Source organism: Schistocerca cancellata, chromosome 5, assembly GCF_023864275.1.
Source record: "Schistocerca cancellata isolate TAMUIC-IGC-003103 chromosome 5, iqSchCanc2.1, whole genome shotgun sequence".
Classification (NCBI taxonomy): domain Eukaryota; kingdom Metazoa; phylum Arthropoda; class Insecta; order Orthoptera; family Acrididae; genus Schistocerca; species Schistocerca cancellata.
Window position 1 is genome coordinate 26760751 of NC_064630.1, and position 15476 is coordinate 26776226.

The 15476-nt window shown below is 44.6% G+C and overlaps 1 protein-coding gene across 1 annotated transcript in view; it reads right to left on the reverse strand.

Moving 5' to 3' along the window:
• LOC126187927 (probable cytochrome P450 4aa1) overlaps positions 1 to 15476 on the reverse strand; it is a 279646-nt gene that overhangs the window by 43278 nt on the left and 220892 nt on the right. The window lies entirely within an intron of this gene.

Below are 15476 nucleotides of genomic sequence, written 5' to 3' on the forward strand. Positions count from 1 at the left end.
TGTAATCCAGTATTTCGAATGTGTTTCATTATGTTTGTGTAGATACGTTGGCTTGGAGACATGGAGGGAGCGCTCTAGCCAATCACAGCGCTCGTTACTAAGAGAGACGTATGGAGGATGGGGAGGAGCATCGTTTCCGGAGAGGACACAGGGGAGTTCTGGGGGGTACGGCGCAGGACACGGGAGGTGCTGGACGTGAGGGCGCGACGTACATTCGCGGGAAGGGCTTAGTGTGGAGCGCTTTGCGCGTGGTCGCGAGAGATAGAAATTCTTCGGAGTGCGCACATGTGAACTTGTGAGATTTCCGAGGTTTCTACAGTGAAAAGGTAGTATGCTTTTAGAAGTGAATATCTCGCGAGCTACGTTGTCATTCGTAACTAGGAATCTATTGTTTCCCTGTTTTTCAACTTACATTTTATTTAATTGCTGGACCATCGACACCAAAAAGTGTTTTGCAGAAATATACCGCATTCTCAAAAGTACTTCTACTATCGTACTCATCATTTAAAGTCATTAAGATAGTACTTGCTGATTTTATTTAATTGCAATCTTTCATTTATAAATTTATATGTTACATTAATAATTCGCAATTGCCGAGTGATAGAACCCTTCGACCATTCGATCCATGTGTCTGTTCTTATTGTATACTGTACACGCAGCAGTATTTTGCCCGTAATGCGGAACTATATATCCCAGCCCCTAGACAACGAAACCATCCAAAACTTCTAATATTGAAATCTGAGTCGGAGGGTACGTAGCTTGAAGGGCCATCACACTCCGTTTCATTTTATTATTCTGAAAGCCCGCAAACTGGTTGCTCAAACAGAACAGGAACTGGAAATTTACACCACTGAACGTCATTTGATTCGACGTTTTACATTGAACAGACGAGATCCCTCAACCATCTGTATAATGGTGGACTTACAGAATATCAAGAGCTTTGATGGAAACCCAGTTCTAAGCAAAGAAGGGAAAGCAGAAAGGTGGAAGGAGTACATAGAGGGTCTATACAAGGGCGATGTACTTGAGGACAATATTATGTAAATGGAAGAGGATGTAGATGAAGATGAAATGGGAGATATGATACTGCATGAAGAGTTTGACAGAGCACTGAAAGACCTGAGCCGAAACAAGGCCCCCGGAGTAGACAACATTCCATTAGAACTACTGACAGCCTTGGGAGAGCCAGTCCTGACAAAACTCTTCCATCTGGTGAGCAAGATGTATGAGACATGCGAAATACCTTCAGACTTCAAGAAGAATATAATAATTCCAATCCCAAAGAAAGCACGTGTTGACAGATGTGAAAATTACCGAACTATCAGTTTAATAAGTCACAGCTGCAAAATACTAACGCGAATTCTTTACAGACGAATGGAAAAACTGATAGAAGCCGACCTCGGGGAAGATCAATTTGGATTCCGTAGAAATGTTGGAACACGTCAGGCAATACTGACCCTACGACTTATCTTAGAAGAAAGATTAAGAAAAGACAAACCTACGTTTCTAGCACTTGTAGACTTAGAGAAAGCTTTTGACAATGTTGACTGGAATACTCTCTTTCAAATTCTGAAGGTGGCAGGAGTAAAATACAGGGAACGAAAGGCTATTTACAATTTGTACAGAAACCAGATGGCAGTTATAAGAGTCGAGGGACATGAAAGGGAAGCAGTGGTTGGGAAGGGAGTTGTTCGATCTGTATATTGAGCAAGCAATAAAGGAAACAAAAGAAAAGTTCGGAGTAGGTATAAAAATCCATGGAGAAGAAATAAAAACTTTGAGGTTCGCCGATGACATTGTAATTATGTCAGAGACAGCAAAGGACTTGGAAGAGCAGTTGAACGGAATGGATAGTGTCTTGAAAGGAGGATATAAGATGAACATCAACAAAAGCAAAACGAGGATAATGGAATGTAGTCGAATTAAGTCGGGTGATACTGAGGGAATTAGATTAAGAAATGAGACACTTAAAGTAGTAAAGGAGTTTTGCTATTTGGGGAGCAAAATAACTGATGATGGTCGAAGTAGAGAGGATATAAAATGTAGACTGGCAATGGCAAGGAAAGCATTTCTGAAAAAGAAAAATTTGTTAACATCGAGTATAGATTTAAGTGTCAGGAAGTCGTTTCTGAAAGTATTTGTTTGGAGTGTAGCTATGTATGGAAGTGAAAAGTGGACGATAAATAGTTTGGACAAGAAGAGAATACAAGCTTTCGAAATGTGGTGCTACGGAAGAATGCTGAAGATTAGATGGGTAGATCACATAACTAATGAGGAGGTATTGAACAGAATTGGGGAGAAGAGGAGCTTGTGGCCTAACTTGACTAGAAGAAGGGACCGGTTGGTATGACATGTTCTGAGACATCGAGGGATCACAAATTTAGTATTGGAGGGCAGCGTGGAGGGTAAGAATCGAAGAGGGAGACCAAGAGGTGAATACACTAAGCAGATTCAGAAGGATGTAGGCTGCAGTAGGTACTGGGAGATGAAGAAGCTTGCACAGGATAGAGTAGCATGGAGAGCTGCATCAAACCAGTCTCAGGACTGAAGACCACAACAACAACACAGAGACTTGATCACAATTAGCTGTCAGCCTGGAGAAACTACACGTGAAGACATCATTTTTCACTTATATTATGTACGATACCACCCCACTCTATATTCGGCACTTTGACACAGGTAAATCCGTTGGTGTGACGGTTTAGTGCCCGACCCGCTAGTAACGGCATACAAAAGGTTTCATCACCGGAATTGGTCGACAACTGGACTGGACCACGTCACTGGGGGCTGAGTCCAGTGCACAGGGAGTATCCGACCACGCATCCGATTCGACTGTATACCACCTAACATCAAGACTGGCCGTTTATACAACAAAGAGAAGACTTATTCAGAACTAAAGTTAACTTGTATGTTTCTCTAGGAAGTATTAAAAAACCTTTTTGCGCTGTCTACGGCAAAATGTCGTAGATTTAACTATCAACACAAAAAATAAAACTTACATTGTTATTTTTATCTTTATTTGCACTTAAATGTCGGCAGTCTTGGTACACATTGGTATCCTCGCACCACGGTAACCTAGCATGTCCCAGAAAAGCGAAAAAAAGAAACGGCGTACCACTCTGACAAACTGGACACGTGTTCCGCCACTTCATCTTCACTCCTTTACCGGCGTGATAGGATACTGTGGCGGGAGGATTTCAATGTCTGTCACGATAGCAGACGTGTGCCTACGAATAAGAAGAAATTTAATTACGTGATTTTCTCTTTTGAGGTCATACTTAAAACTGTATATCTACATGAAACTTCCTGGCGGATTAAAACTATGTGCCGCTCTGAGAAGCGAACTCGAGACCTTTGGTTTCGGCGGGCAAGTGATTTACCAAGCGAGGTATCCAATAACGACTCACGACCCGTCCTCACAGCTTTACTTCCGGCAGTACCTCGTCTCCTACCTTCCCAACTTCACTCAAGGGCGGCACACAGTTTTCATCTGCTACAAATTTCATATCAACGTGCAGCCGCTGCAGGGTGAAAATTTGTCTCGAGACATCCCCCAGGCTGTGCCTAAAACATGTCTCCACCATAAGCATTCCCCAAGCAGTACTAACCCCTCAAGTTTCCGAGAGAACTTCTGTATGTTCGGAAGGTAGGAGACGAATTAATGCCGGAAGTAAAGCAGTGAGAATGGGTTGCGAGTCGTACTTGTGTGGTTCAACTGGAGGAACACACGCTCTCGCGAGGTAACGGTCGCGAATTCGAGGCTCGGTCCGGCACACAGTTTTAATCTTCCAGGAACTTTGATATCACAGCACACTCTGTCGCAGAGTGGAAAATTCATTGTGTATAACTACACCTCGCATAAACGGCCTGGAGAATAACGTCCAGACCTCCCTGAAGTTCCCAGTGGACCATACAGCCACACACAGAGATGGTAATACTTTCGGAACATTGTTGTGCAACGTTCAAGGACTGGAAGTTAACCGTCAATAAATGTAACATAATGCAAGTAAATAGGAGAAAATATTTGACATTTTTTCACTGCACCATGCACAGTCGGCAACCAGTCGTTGAACACAACAGTTTCGGCAGCCGCTGATGCAATATCAATATATGGCCAGTTCCATTCGTGTTCCATTCGCAAATGCAGCAAGGAAAAAGCGACTGCCTATATGTCTCCTTAGGAGCCCAGATTTCTCTTATCTTGGCTTCATGGTCCTTACTTGAAATGTGCGTTGGTGGCAGCAGAATAGTTACGCAGTCATCTGCAAATTTCCTCAGTAGTGTTTCGCGAAAAGAATGTCGCCTTCCCTCGTGAGATTCCCATTTGATTTCATGTAGCATCTCTGTAACACTCGCGTTTCGATCGAATCTGCTGGTAACAACTCTAGTAGCACGTCTCTGAATTGCTTCCAACTACACTCCTGGAAATGGAAAAAAGAACACATTGACACCGGTGTGTCAGACCCACCATACTTGCTCCGGACACTGCGAGAGGGCTGTACAAGCAATGATCACACGCACGGCACAGCGGACACACCAGGAACCGCGGTGTTGGCCGTCGAATGGCGCTAGCTGCGCAGCATTTGTGCACCGCCGCCGTCAGTGTCAGCCAGTTTGCCGTGGCATACGGAGCTCCATCGCAGTCTTTAACACTGGTAGCATGCCGCGACAGCGTGGACGTGAACCGTATGTGCAGTTGACGGACTTTGAGCGAGGGCGTATAGTGGGCATGCGGGAGGCCGGGTGGACGTACCGCCGAATTGCTCAACACGTGGGGCGTGAGGTCTCCACAGTACATCGATGTTGTCGCCAGTGGTCGGCGGAAGGTGCACGTGGCCGTCGACCTGGGACCGGACCGCAGCGACGCACGGATGCACGCCAAGACCGTAGGATCCAACGCAGTGCCTTAGGGGACCGCACTGCCACTTCCCAGCAAATTAGGGACACTGTTGCTCCTGGGGTATCGGCGAGGACCATTCGCAACCGTCTCCATGAAGCTGGGCTACGGTCCCGCACACCGTTAGGCCGTTTTCCGCTCACGCCCCAACATCGTGCAGCCCGCCTCCAGCAGTGTCGCGACAGGCGTGAATGGAGGGACGAATGGAGACGTGTCGTCTTCGGCGATGAGAGTCGCTTCTGCCTTGGTGCCAATGATGGTCGTATGCGTGTTTGGCGCCGTGCAGGTGAGCGCCACAATCAGGACTGCATACGACCGAGGCACACAGGGCCAACACCCGGCATCATGGTGTGGGGAGCGATCTCCTACACTGGCCGTACACCACTGGTGATCGTCGAGGGGACACTGAATAGTGCACGGTACATCCAAACCGTCATCGAACCCATCGTTCTACCATTCCTAGACCGGCAAGGGAACTTGCTGTTCCAACAGGACAATGCACGTCCGCATGTATCCCGTGCCACCCAACGTGCTCTAGAAGGTGTAAGTCAACTACCCTGGCCAGCAAGATCTCCGGATCTGTCCCCCATTGAGCATGTTTGGGACTGGATGAAGCGTCGTCTCACGCGGTCTGCACGTCCAGCACGAACGCTGGTCCAACTGAGGCGCCAGGTGGAAATGGCATGGCAAGCCGTTCCACAGGCCTACATCCAGCATCTCTACGATCGTCTCCACGGGGGAATAGCAGCCTGCATTGCTGCGAAAGGTGGATATACACTGTACTAGTGCCGACATTGTGCATGCTCTGTAGCCTGTGTCTATGTGCCTGTGGTTCTGTCAGTGTGATCATGTGATGTATCTGACCCCAGGAATGTGTCAATAAAGTTCCCCTTCCTGGGACAATGAATTCACGGTGTTCTTATTTCAATTTCCATGAGTGTAGTGTGGATCCCAAGCTCTCTAGCAGTACTTAAGAATGGCTCTCACTACTACTGTCTACGCAGTCTCCTTTATAAATAACTTCATTTTGCTTCAACTCCCCCAATAAACCGAAGTCCACCATTTGACTTTCCTGTTACCTTCCTTACACCAACCGCTAACTTTCATTCTACGTTGGTTAGGAGGAGCACTGTATTATAGAGAGATGGCAGAAGCTATCTACAAGCGCATGCTCTGACACTGCTTTTCTCAACAACAAAGTTCTTCCTCACTCTATTGTTCCCACCATCGAGATAATGGGGAGAGGGGACACCGCTCATATTGCGCACCTTAAATTTTCACCTTAATTGCCTGCGAAGTCACCTCTACTTTCTTTTGAAAAGTTGCTCTCGAACGACCAGTTCATACGAGCGGCCTAACTGCGAATTTACCAGATGTTGTTCGTATTTTAGACAATTGGGCAATCAATAAGAATAGCTCGATGTAGTCATAGGGTTGAGCCGCGCACTTCCGCTTTCATGCCGAGCACCTAAATCGCTGCATATAATAACGTGTAGCTGTGATCCTGCAGCCAAATAGTCTGTGCATTGGCAAGAATTGCGAATTAATAAAATTTACAAAAATGTAAGTTAAAGGACAAATTAACAATTTTATAAAAATGGTTCTATTCTAACGTCTGTAATTGATGCGCACGACAGAGGATTATATTGAATAATGCTTATTCAAGAAAAGACGTCTCAAATGAACTGACAGTGGTCCTAAGATATCCGTTTGAAATACAGACAGAAAATGCCCTAGTAAAATAAAGTGAAGTGACGTTGTGAGCGTTACGTCATTGGTAGCAGAATTTCAAAACTAAATAGTCATAAAAGATACGCAAAAACTAAGTCCATTCGTGATCACACTGCACGAAGCATGCACTAGCTCACATAATTTTTGATTTCATATGGAGGTGACTTTTTTTTGTTCGTAAATGATACTACATCGACTGTAGCTACCTGTTTTTTGTTGTCCTATATTCGCTCACAGCGGAAAATAGCTGTCTTGTCGTATTAATTCAGCACCTGTTCTACATGTTCATGTGGCCAACTACTGCGTTTAAATGTGGTAACAGTTTCAGAGTAACAGTCTCAATAATTATCTGCTGTTTATGAACCTCCTTAGCCTTCTCAAAGCAGCGATAAATTTGATTTGTACTCTGAACAGTGCCCCAAGGTTATTCTGCCCACGTTTCATCCATTGGTTGCGTAATGAAAATCGCACTTGACGTCTTACCATTCATGCAGTCCAAAAACCAAAAACAAATCACTAACTGAGGGTATCATAGCAGAGGTTCATGTTCGAGTATTTAAATGTAGCCAGACACCTCAAGGTTTCTAGCGTAATTATTTTTGAATTTTACTTCATGAATTTACTGTGCTCTTGCACTTAATGGGCCATCTAACGTTTGCAAGCTATCCAGCTACATTCCTGTTTAATCGTTTCCTCTAACGTACGACTGAATTAAAGTCTGCAGCTAGCTGTTAGATTAAAGTGATCTTTCTTGAGGGAAACCGGTATTCAATACTGCATTCACCTCGCTTACAGCTAATTATAGCTTTTTTCTTGCAGAAGTTGCACTACAAGCCTGAAAGGCTGGTTGCATATTCGTTGCGTCACCTTGCAGTTGGGCTGGTTCAAATGGCTCTGAGCACTATGGGACTTAACATCTGAGGTCATCAGTCCCCTAGAACTTAGAACTACTTAAACCTACCTAACCTAAGGACATCACACCCATCCATGCCCGACGCAGGATTCGAACCTGCGACCGTAGCGTGCAGTTGGGAGTTCAGTAATCTATATGCTCTGAGAAAAGTAAGCATACATATGACAGATTGTAAATTGTTGCTCTTTCTCCTGTAAGATGATCTTGTAAAAGTTTTGAAACCAGTGCATTACATAATGCTGGCAGATTTTATAGTACATAGACGTAACTCGTCACACCCACAAATCAGTAATAGAAAGTTGTGGAGCGATTAGGAAAATGTGGAGCTTTGTATTGAGACTGATGTTACTAACAACAACTAACAGACAACACGAGTTGTTGTTATTCGGATTGCCTACGAAGTGCGGAGTGTAAAGCGATTTCCTGTGGCAATATAAACTGTCCTTAACAGATTATTCTCAGTAACAGATGCAGTCGTACTCGTGTTTTTTATGATGCTTACAAACAATAGTGAGCTTCATTTGCAATCCGTTCCAAGTGTGAGTTTTTCTATAACGAGAATTCTGCAGTTAGCGTCAACCCAACCGTACAGCAACTAACTGTTTCCCCATTTTTTATGGATCTTATCCAAGTACGTGATTGAGGTTTGTATATTTTTAATACGCACATCTAAATTATAACATATTTACTTTTGTTTAGGTATATGGTTTATTGTAATTCACCGAATTCCTGCGAGACACTTCAACACAATATGCAGCGGTCCTTTGAAACTTTTGTTCCCGAAGCCCAGTTGAATCATATACCAAATTTTCGAATTACTTGTTGCTCGATATAGTGTTACACAACTAGGTTTTGCTTAAACACCAGCAGCTCACACAAACACTTTCGTTATTAAGTTTGGTACCATGACATTACGAACACAACGAAAGTATGTGCATACTAATTTTTACGAGTGAATTCCATTACAGTGTCACTTAGCTTGTTTGTGGATCTTTGTTTTTATGTTACTATTATTAGTTAGTAAAAAATTTTAGTCATGAAGTTACTTTTAAAATTAAATGGCAACAGTGGTCTTTGAGATTATCAGAGAGCGCAGCTAAGTCGTTAATAAAAGTCACCGTGTAGGACAACTGCTTACAAGTGTGGAGAAAGCAGCATTTGCAAGAGAAACATACATCGTAACGGATTCTGATCCTTCGTCGTGAAATGTCGTAATAGCAGCCGGTTACCCCAGTGAAACGTTTCTAAGCTCGCCAGTGTCGGTTTGTACGTCGTTTGAGCAAGACCTCATCTCGCTAGTAACGATTTTAGCTAAACGTTGCTTATTTTACAGTAAGACCAACCTGTTCAAAGGACAGAATCGACACGAGAGAGCAGTACATGGAAGGCAGAAACACTGCGCTCCGTCTTACATCGTTATTGTTTCAAATATGAGAATTCTCGCTAGAAACATGTGCTGAACCTTAAAACATGATATCATGGTTCACATTAATTGACCAGCACCTCAGGCGAACAATAAAACCTGGTTAATTTTGAAACAGAAAGACATAGTCTAATGCGAAAATTAGCATACAAAATGGGAGAAAATGTTTGCTTTGCCTAGGAACAGTAAACGCTTCAGCATCTCGAAAATGAACAACCGACTCAAAGCTGTTATTAGCAGAGTAGTGCACAGTTATTACTGGGTCACGTTGAGTATAGAAAGCGTAGTAAGAAGAGCAGAGGTGGAAGGTAGGTTTCGCTGTTGAATGCTGCAAAGCAGGTAAGACCTGTAAGGCAGTTAATCTCCGGTCAAAGCAGGAAACGACAATTATGGCCTAATACCATTTTAACCAAACCGAAAACTTCTCTAACCGGGCAGCAGTATTTGGGGGAGACTGTAGTAAATCAACACGATGCACGTAAATGTATTTTGACTAAAGCAACGCTGAGACCTAATCCATAAAGACTCGTGTTGAGCACCACTTGTAATAAACTTTTAGTTTCTTTCCTTTATACTATCTATCGTAAACAAGTGATATGATACAATCGACTCCTACTGTATTACTTTGTAGTTAAAGTTCACTCAGTCCTGGGCATCACGGACTCAATCGCTTTTATAAACGTGCAAGGTTCCATCGACATTCCCCGACGGATTCATTCAAATGAGGTGTTCTCATGGAAGATTCATTGCCGCAGTCACGGCTTCGGCTGATTATCATGAACGGGAAAGTGAAGAATTTGTCCCTCATGCGAATGCAAATGGAAACAGCGACGGCCACTGGTGGCGAGCGGTATTTGCATGAATCAGAAGGCGACTGAAGGTGAAAACACTTGGTTCCAGAACGAATACTTCACTCTCCGGCGAAGTACGCACAGAAGCAAACCTCCCTGATACACTGGAACAACTCTAGAGCGGTACCCGAATCATTATCGTATTTCTTACTAGACGAAAATAAATCTAACGCCAGTCACACACAATAACCGTAAATTATGGACGAAGGGTAACAAGAAGCTAACGTATTTCTAGGCTGACGAAAACTGTTTGACACTGTATCTTCCTACAGACTGATGTTAATGGCAGCTACAACGCAGAGTATAAAATCAAAAACACTCCACCGACTCAAAGAACGATTTTTTACTTTGGGACCTATTACGTAGCTGCTCATTGAAAACAAATGTAACACAAGGAGTGTCAAAAGAAGCTAATAACACCACCCTTGTATATAAAAAAATCTGTTAGAAGGCATTAACTAAAATTACAGATTGTTTGCTGTCGTCGTAGTTACAGGTAGCAAAGTATCCTCTTTGACAAAGTTCTTAGAAATCCAGGAAGACTAATGAAAAATATTTAGCTAGTGTAACGTGAGGTGAATTGCCTTAAAAGTAGAGAAATGAAGAAACATTTTCATAAGTAAGAAGAAATGCCCAGAATTATTTTGAGAAGAAATATCAAAAAAGGAGGGAAAATATTCTTGCTTAGTAAGAATTGCAGAAAAAGTCTGAGGAGACAACATAAAACATTTAGCTCTGGGGAAGAAGATATTTAGATTAAATGGGTAAATTTTAAAGCATTGTACAACCGACTTTAGACCAGCACGTAGCAAGGAAGAATGTGAGTGATGGGAAGAAAACAGCATGGCTGAGTAGGCGTGTTACAAAGTTGCAACAAAATCAAAGACACATTCCTCACATATTTCAGAAAATCCAAAGATTTTTGCTGACAATCAGAGGCTGAATGAAACCAAAAAGCGCGTAAAGAGGGACATGTGGGAAGCATTCAATGAATTCTAAATCAAATTTTGATTGCCAGACGTGTGCTTAGATTCGCGGCTTCCTATGAGGTATAGCTCAACATGCCGTTTTTAGCGGGACGAAAATAACAGATGAGTAAGTAACTCCAGGTGTGCAAAGATGTGCCATGAGCGCTGTCATTTTGTACAACATGTCCGAAAGAAGATACACCACGCATTCATATAGTTGATTCACTTCGATGGACCACGAGTCCACCACCTTCAGTAAGGATGCGCAATAACGTCCGACCTCCTGCTGGAATCTTAAAATAGCGAGCATGGATCAAATGGTTCAAATGACTCTGAGCACTATGGGACTTAAAATCTGAGGTCATCAGTCCCCTAGACTTAGAACTACTTATATCTAACTAACCTAATGACATCACACTCAGCCATGCCCGAGGCAGGATTCGAATCTGCGACCGTAGCGGTCGCGCGGTTCTAGACTGAAGCGACTAGAACCGCTCAGCAACAGCGGCCGGCTAGCGAGCATGGAGGACACGGACAAGGACTGCAGACAAGGTGGCGCTAGGTGGGAGTGTGTGTCGGCCGAGACAGTCCGTGCAGTTGCGATAAACACTGTGTCCAGGGTGGCGCAGTGGTTAAGGCAGCTGTATAGTAAGCTTGAGATCCCGGGTTCGAATCCTGGTCCGAAACATACAGTATTATCACTCGTCGTCACCGATTCCGTATAAAGTCGCGATGCAGTCGACATCAAAAGTCCCTTTCCCTTCCTTTCTCCCCCTCCACCTTGTAATGGTATTTAAATTACGTAACCATTACGGCAGCTCACCTGAACCTCTCGATACCAGCAATATTCTACTGTGTTTCTGTAAAGTAGTTAACATATTTATGAGACAACATTCAGATTTGATTTCATTAGCGTACAGATACTTTGATACATCGATATGTTTATGTTGCAATGATATTATTCTTATGTGTATTGTTTCTTTTGTCACTATGATCTTTGACGTACTTGTAACTCTGATTTTTGGGCGCGTAAGTCTTGGACGTCATGTTGGAAAGACGCATATTGTAGTTAGCGTATAAAATGTGAGGAAGATGTTTTCAAGTATGTTTTGTATTGTGAAGTTATGTTTTGTGTGTTATGTGATATTGCAACAAAAGCAATAAAAAGGAAGTGTAACTTTAGTTCGGAGCGCTGATTACTTTTTTACATTACCATTGTCCTGCAAAAGGGTAATCTTCAAGAATGGTTTGTGTAACACATCTATAAAACTTTTGAATATAGCAGAATAAAACCTAGGCCTCTTTGTATCCGAGCTTGGAATCATCACCACCTAGATTTTCGACGACTGAGCCATGATTTTACAACGAGACCAGCGTGGGAAACACGAAAAGATGAGTGCCTAGTTTATTTATTATTACATAAAATGGCTTTATTAACTGTGCTCTAATGACACCTGCCACATAATAACTTTGTTGTTTCCCGAAAATTCAGTATTTAGCAGCGTGAGCAACACCACGAACATTATTAAATTTTGACCTTTGTTGTGGTAGGGTTGTTAGAACCTCCAATTTACACACATTTAAATCTGCGTGTCCGTGCATACTCTGCAAATCACACTTAAGTGCCTCGCAGAGGGTTCATCGAACGACCTTCGCAGTAATTCTCTGTTATTCCAACCTCGAACAGAGGGCGGATAAAAACAAACACCTACACTCCTGGAAATGGAAAAAAGAACACATTGACACCGGTGTATCAGACCAACCATACTTGCTCCGGACACTGCGAGAGGGCTGTACAAGCAATGATCACACGCACGGCACAGCGGACACACCAGGAACCGCGGTGTTGGCCGTCGAATGGCGCTAGCTGCGCAGCATTTGTGCACCGCCGCCGTCAGTGTCAGCCAGTTTGCCGTGGCATACGGAGCTCCATCGCAGTCTTTAACACTGGTAGCATGCCGCGACAGCGTGGACGTGAACCGTATGTGCAGTTGACGGACTTGGAGCGAGGGCGTATAGTGGGCATGCGGGAGGCCGGGTGGACGTACCGCCGAATTGCTCAACACGTGGGGCGTGAGGTCTCCACAGTACATCGATGTTGTCGCCAGTGGTCGGCGGAAGGTGCACGTGCCCGTCGACCTGGGACCGGACCGCAGCGACGCACGGATGCACGCCAAGACCGTAGGATCCTACGCAGTGCCCTAGGGGACCGCACCGCCACTTCCCAGCAAATTAGGGACACTGTTGCTCCTGGGGTATCGGCGAGGACCATTCGCAACCGTCTCCATGAAGCTGGGCTACGGTCCCGCACACTGTTAGGCCGTCTTCCGCTCACGCCCCAACATCGTGCAGCCCGCCTCCAGTGGTGTCGCGACAGGCGTGAATGGAGGGACGAATGGAGACGTGTCGTCTTCAGCGATGAGAGTCGCTTCTGCCTTGGTGCCAATGATGGTCGTATGCGTGTTTGGCGCCGTGCAGGTGAGCGCCACAATCAGGACTGCATACGACCGAGGCACACAGGGCCAACACCCAGCATCATGGTGTGGGGAGCGATCTCCTACACTGGCCGTACACCACTGGTGATCGTCGAGGGGACACTGAATAGTGCACGGTACATCCAAACCGTCATCGAACCCATCGTTCTACCATTCCTAGACCGGCAAGGGAACTTGCTGTTCCAACAGGACAATGCACGTCCGCATGTATCCCGTGCCACCCAACGTGCTCTAGAAGGTGTAAGTCAACTACCCTGGCCAGCAAGATCTCCGGATCTGTCCCCCATTGAGCATGTTTGGGACTGGATGAAGCGTCGTCTCACGCGGTCTGCACGTCCAGCACGAACGCTGGTCCAACTGAGGCGCCAGGTGGAAATGGCATGGCAAGCCGTTCCACAGGACTACATCCAGCATCTCTACGATCGTCTCCATGGGAGAATAGCAGCCTGCATTGCTGCGAAAGGTGGATATACACTGTACTAGTGCCGGCATTGTGCATGCTCTGTTGCCTGTGTCTATGTGCCTGTGGTTCTGTCAGTGTGATCATGTGATGTATCTGACCCCAGGAATGTGTCAATAAAGTTTCCCCTTCCTGGGACAATGAATTCACGGTGTTCTTATTTCAATTTCCAGGAGTGTATTTTCGCACGCGGAGGGGAAAGTTCGTGAATGAAATTTCGTGAGAAGATTCCGCTGCAACGATAAACGCCTTTGTTTTAATGATGTCCGTTACCGGGTCCTGTATCATGCCAGTGACACTCTCTCCCCTATTTCGCGATAATACAAAACGTGCTGCTCTTCTTTGAACTTTTTCTACGTCCTCCGTTAATCGCATCTGGTGAGGTTCGCAGACCGGGCAGCAGTACTCCAGAAGAGGACAGACAAGCGTAGTATAGCAGATCTGTTGCATCTTGTGACAGTTATGCCAATAAAACGCAGTCTTTGGTTCTTCTTCCGCACAACATTTCTATGTATTCTTTCCATTTTAAGTTATTCGAAATTGTAATTCATAGGTATGTAGTTGAATTTGCGGCCTTTAGATTTGATTAATTTATAGTGTAACCAAAGTTCAACGGATCCCTTTTAGCACTCGTGTGGATGCCCTGACACTTTCCATTATTGAGGGTCAACTGCCAATTTTCACACAATACAGACATCTTTTCTAAATTTGGTTTGCGTACCAGTGGATTACGTTGGAAGCTGCGCATTTCTACATAAAGGTTCCACCGCCTCAAGGCCACAGAGAAATACAGAAAAATCCGCATGATCGTCAACGATTGGCGTAGGGACTCAGTTGATCAGGAAAGTACCTAAATTACTATAAACAGGTGAAGGCATGCTTTACTGTCCTATAGCAAAGTGGTGAAAATTCACTGGATATCGTGACAACGATAATATTCCTAAGATAATCAACTGGAGCGACCTTCTGAAGTGGAGTGACTACGTGAAACAAGTAGTAGGAAAGCGAATGCAAGTCTGAGATTGATTGAAAGAATGACAAGGAAATATAAGTCGTTCAGCAAAGGAGTTGCTTACGAAACACTCGTTCGATCGGTTCTTGAAAGCTGAGCGTGAGTCTGGGACCCTTTCTATACAGGATTTACAAAAGAGGAAGAGAAGATACAACGAAGAGCGCAATGTCCCATCACGGCTTCATTTAGTGAAAGCGAAGTGCGTTATATTAATTCTCTCTCTTTTTAACCTCTCTCGTTTCGAATAAAGTCTCCTAGCGATGTGCTGTCTTTCTACATCTACATTTATACTCCGCAAGCCACCCAACGGTGTGCGGCGGAGGGCACTTTACGTGCCACTGTCATTACCACGCTTTCCTGTTCCAGTCGCGTATGGTTCGCGGGAAGAACGACTGTCTGAAGGCCTCTGTGCGCGCTCTAATCTCTCTAATTTTACATTCGTGATCTCCTCGGGAGGTATAAGTAGGGGGAAGCAATATATTCGATACCTCATCCAGAAACGCACCCTCTCGAAACCTGGCGAGCAAGCTACACCGCGATGCAGAGCGCCTCTCTTGCAGAGTCTGCCACTTGAGTTTGTTAAACATCTCCGTAGCGCTATCACGGTTACCAAATAACCCTGTGACGAAACGCGCCGCTCTTCTTTGAATCTTCTCTATCTCCTCCGTCAACCCGATCTGGTACGGATCCCACACTGATGAGCAATACTCAAGTATAGGTCGAACG